The following is a 5,000-nucleotide window of genomic DNA, read 5'->3' as shown; positions in this document are numbered from 1 at the left end:
AAACCAATGCAAGAGAGAGAGAGAGAGAGAGAGAGAGAGAGAGAGAGAGAGAGAGAGAGAGAGAGAGAGAGAGAGAGAGAGAGAGAGAGAGGAGAAAAAAGTGCTTCAAGTCCCGTTCTTAACACACACACACACACACACACACACACAGCGGGCGTCTCTCATACCGCCACCCAAGGGACACACTTCCGCTGACTGACACTCACACAGACAGACAGACAGACAGACAGACACACTTGAGTTATACAGGCGTGGTGAGAGAAAGCAGACAGATAGACAGACATTCGGGAAAAACAGAGAGAGAGAGAGAGAGAGAGAGAGAGAGAGAGAGAGAGAGAGAGAGAGAGAGAGAGAGAGAGAGAGAGAGAGAGAGAGAGAGAGAGATTTACGTCTAGAAGGAAGGAATGAAGGAAGGAAATAAGAATGATAAATACGAAGGGAAGAAAAGTAAATAAGAAAAAGTCGAGAGATGAAGGAAAATAATGAATGAATGAATAAATATGAAAATAAAATGGACACGAACCTTCATAATGAATAAAAAGTGACATCGAACAGTGAGGGGGAAAAAAATGAATGAGAAACTTGAGTGAACCAGTTGAGAGAGAGAGAGAGAGAGAGAGAGAGAGAGAGAGAGAGAGAGAGAGAGAGAGAGAGAGAGAGAGAGAGAGAGAGAGTTTTGCGATAGGTTTACTTGTCTTTTACCCCAAAAAAATCCCTAAAAATAATGAAAAAAACATGAAAAAGACTAAAAAATGAATGAACTATACACAAACTTTTCCCTAGATACCAAAATTACCCCCAAAAAAACAAAATATCCCTGAATACCCCAAAAAAGATCCTTAGAAACGCGACCAAATTAACTGAAAACACTAAAAAATTAACCTAAAATTCCCTTAAAACCCAAAAATACAAAAACATCCCTAAAATTCCCTTAAACTAAAAATTACTTTAATAAACAGACCTAAAAATACGTAAACTCCCTAAAATACTTAAAAAAAAATCCCTAAAAATTACGAATATTTGCCCTAAATCCTTAAATCTTGGCAATGGTATTTGTAAAGTCCTTCATTGGCTGTCCCACGGAGGAAATGGAGAGAGAAAAAGTGGATGCTCCTTCCTCTCTCTCTCTCTCTCTCTCTCTCTCTCTCTCTCTCTCTCTGAGTTGACTTGCTGTAATGTCTTGTTCTGGGCCGCTGACAAGAGAGAGAGAGAGAGAGAGAGAGAGAGAGAGAGAGAGAGAGAGAGAGAGAGAGAGAGAGAGAGAGAGAGAGAGAGCTGAGGTGAGGAGGGTGTGGGAACAATGTGTGTGTCCGGATGGAGCGAATCAGACACACAATACACCGGTTAAAAGAAGGGGAAAAAAAAGAGGAGGGAAAAATAAATAAATAAATGCAAAAATTGATAAATAAACAGTAAAGATTCTCGTCATATATAATTCACTCGAGTCAAATCTATTATAAAACCAAATCTTTATTACGCGCCGATGCAATCTTTGAAAACTATAAGGAGTTTTTTTTCTATTTTATCTTTATTACTTTTCTATCGAGTGAATGATAAAAGTTCGATAATTGATTGATAATTGTAAGAGGGTTGGCACAGAGGACGAATCCATGATAGTTCTGAATACGAGAGAGAGAGAGAGAGAGAGAGAGAGAGAGAGAGAGAGAGAGAGAGAGAGAGGATGTACGATAGTTTTTTTGTTTCCCCAACACTACACCATCACCGCCGCCGCCGCTCAGCCGATGCCGCTTTGCCAGACGCACGAGTAACATTAACAGCAGCATTTTGACCTCTAAATGGCCGCGCGGGCTAAAAAGGTTCACTGAGGTGGATCGAGACGTCTGGGAGCCACAATCGAAGCACGGGAGGGAGGAAGAAAGGGAGGAAAAAGGGCGGGAAGGAGTGATAAATGGAAGAGAGGCGGGATGAAGAAATGAGATGCGAGGAAAGTTTTGATGTAAAGGAAGACGAGGGAAAAGTGAAGAAAGAGGAGGAAAGAAGAGGAAAGGAAAGGACATAAGACGAGAGATAAGCGAACGAGAATAAACCACAAATATAAACAAGAAAACAAGGAAAATATGAACCCTGATAATGAGGAAGAACAGGAAACACTAAATTATTCAGGATGGGAAAACCAAAATTACTTGAAAGAGAGAAAAAAGAGAAGGAAAGAAATAAAGAAAAACAAAATATATAACCTTGTTTGTATTACGTTATAAAAATGAAGAAAAAAGTGTGTTAATAAAATAAAATATAACGTCTGGGGAGGAGGAGGAGGAGGAGGAAAAGAGAGAGGTAGAGATGAGAGAGGAAAAAATGAGGGAGGGCACGGGAGTCAGGGAGGGATGGAGGAAACGGAGAGAGAGAGAGAGAGAGAGAGAGAGAGAGAGAGAGAGAGAGAGAGAGAGAGAGAGGAAGGCGGGACGGAGGGGGTCAGAGAGCGAGCGAGCGAGACAAGAGATTACCTAGCGTGCAGTACAAGCATCAACTAAACCCTAATTTTTTCCTCATCCCTTCATTCACCAAACACCCCTGAATCCTTAACAAGTCCCTTAAACCTTCCTTAACACTCCGCAGCCCTAAAAACCTCCGTGGAATTAGGAGAAAAAGATAAATTAGGAGAGGAATAAGGTAGTATTAGATTGGCGCGGGAAGCAGTGTGAGATGGCGGTAGCTGGCAGTTGGCGTCCCCCTAGGCGGGTATCCTACGTGGCCTGAGGGAACCCGGGCGTCCCTACCAGCCCTTGGGCCACCACTAATATCCTGCCAGCCTCCCCCTATCCTTCCCCCTTCCTCCTTCTTCCTCTTCTTCCCCTTAAAAGCCTCCCCTTACCTCCACCTCCTCCCTGTCCTCCTTCCTTCCCCCTTCCTCTTAAACGCTTCCCTAATTCCCTCCCTTTCCTATATTATGCTACCTATCCTCCCCCTCCTCCTCCTCCTCCTCCTCTCCCTCTTCTTCTTCTTCTTCTACCACCTCCTCCTCCTTCCCCTAAATTTATCATAATATTGTGGTTTTCTAAGTTTTCCTGTTTCTTTTCCTTCAATTCCTCCTCCTCCCCCTCTTCCTCTTCTATTTTATTTGTTTTTTTTCTTTTCATCTCCTTTTCCTCTTTCTTCGAGTGTGTGTGTGTGTGTGTGTGTGTGTGTGTGTCTGTGTGTGTGTGTGTGTTACGTTAGCTAATAATCAAACAACTGGGTCGAGAGAGAGAGAGAGAGAGAGAGAGAGAGAGAGAGAGAGAGAGAGAGAGAGAGAGAGAGAGAGAGAGAGAGAGAGAGAGAGAGAGAGAGAGAGAGAGAGAGAGAGAGAGAGAGAGAGAGAGAGAGAGAGAGAGAGAAACAAAACAAGGATAAAACAATTGGTAACACTAACAATGCTTCTCGTGATGGTAACACTGCTGCTGCTACCACCACCACCACCACCACCACCACTGCCCTACCCTCGCCTTCCTCCCTCTCTCCCTTCCTCTTTCCTCTCCCTCCGTTTCTTCCCTTCCCTCCATCTGTTCTATACATTTATGGGGGGGTATTGTAAGGCCCGCCATCTGTCGCACGCGCGTGTATTAATGACTACTACTACTACTACTACTACTACTACTACTACAAGGCTATGAAGTGATGAAAATATATCTTTGAATAGGAAAAAAAAACCTTGAATGACAAAATAAGAATAAGAAAAAAAAATAGAGGAAAAATAAAACAAGGAACTGAAGGTTAGGGTGAAAATTTGTTATCATAAGAGGAAATTGAAAAGAAAGCAGGAAAGTTTGAAGTTTGAGAAAGAAAACGAAAGAAGAAAACAACATACATGAGGTAACTGAATGCACACACACACACACACACACACACACACACACGCGCGCGCAGTAATACTCCAATATATGATTACAGCCACTGAACTAGATCACACACACACACACACACACACACACACACACACACACACATGAATTAGTTTGCGAAATAACAAGTGATTGGGTAGGTTAATCATATTCTCTCTCTCTCTCTCTCTCTCTCTCTCTCTCTCTCTCTCTCTCTCTCTCTCTCTCTCTCTCTCTTATTTCATTATTATTATCATTATTACTTCCTTTCGTTTCTCAATCTTCGTATCTTTCGTTATTCCAATTACTTTTATTAATTACCGCCATTATTATCATTATTATTATCATTATTACCCTATTCTTCCTGTCCCCTTTGTTTATTATTCTTTATTAACAACATTCTATCACCTTTGTTAATCCTGTATTGTTCTGTAACCTTCACACACACACACACACACACACACACACACACACACACACACACACACAACGTCTTTTGAAATGTGCTGTGTTAGTAATTCTTGTGTTCCCCTCCCCCCAACCCCCACACACTCCCGTTAGTAATGCAAGTAACAATAATAACAATAAATAACAATGATAAGGTGGATGTATTGATAAAAAGAAAGGTATTTAATTACTATTCTTGTTGTTGCTGTTGTTGTTGGGCAAGATGAGAGGAAGAGGAAGAAGAGGATGAACGTATGAAAGAAGAGGAGGAAAGCATAAAAGAAAAATAAAGAAAATGAACGAGGAAGATAAAGAAGAAAAGAACAATGCATAGAATAACGAGAAAAAAAGGATTAAAAGAAGCGGAAGAGAGAGAAGAACAGGAGAGAAGCAGAATGAAAGAGGAAGAGAAAGAGAAGCGGAAGAGAGAGAAGAACAGGAGAGAAGCAGAATGAAAGAGGAAGAGAAAGAGAAGCGGAAGAGAAGAAGAAAGAAAAAAAAAGAAAAAGAGAACAAGACAAGGAAGAAGAGAGAAAAAGAGAGAGAAAAACTACACTATCATCATCATCATTAGTTACCACCATTCCACTAACAGCATCATCATCATCATCATCATCATCATCATCATCATCATCATCATTACTGTTATTTCCCCTTGTTCTTAATTCCCCAGGTGTTCCCAAAGCCTACACCTTAATTACTTCTGCCTGTGCTGAAATATACACGTAATCTTAG

The 5,000-nt window shown here is 41.2% G+C and overlaps 1 protein-coding gene across 1 annotated transcript in view; it reads right to left on the bottom strand.

Moving 5' to 3' along the window:
* The window catches only part of LOC135094000 (delta-like protein 1), a 115,367-nt gene that overhangs the window by 9,245 nt on the left and 101,122 nt on the right, over positions 1 to 5,000 (bottom strand).

The sequence above is a fragment of the Scylla paramamosain genome, chromosome 44 (assembly GCF_035594125.1).
Source record: "Scylla paramamosain isolate STU-SP2022 chromosome 44, ASM3559412v1, whole genome shotgun sequence".
NCBI classification, from domain to species: domain Eukaryota; kingdom Metazoa; phylum Arthropoda; class Malacostraca; order Decapoda; family Portunidae; genus Scylla; species Scylla paramamosain.
Note: the sequence above shows the minus strand (reverse complement) of the source record. Positions and strands in the feature narration are given on the sequence as shown.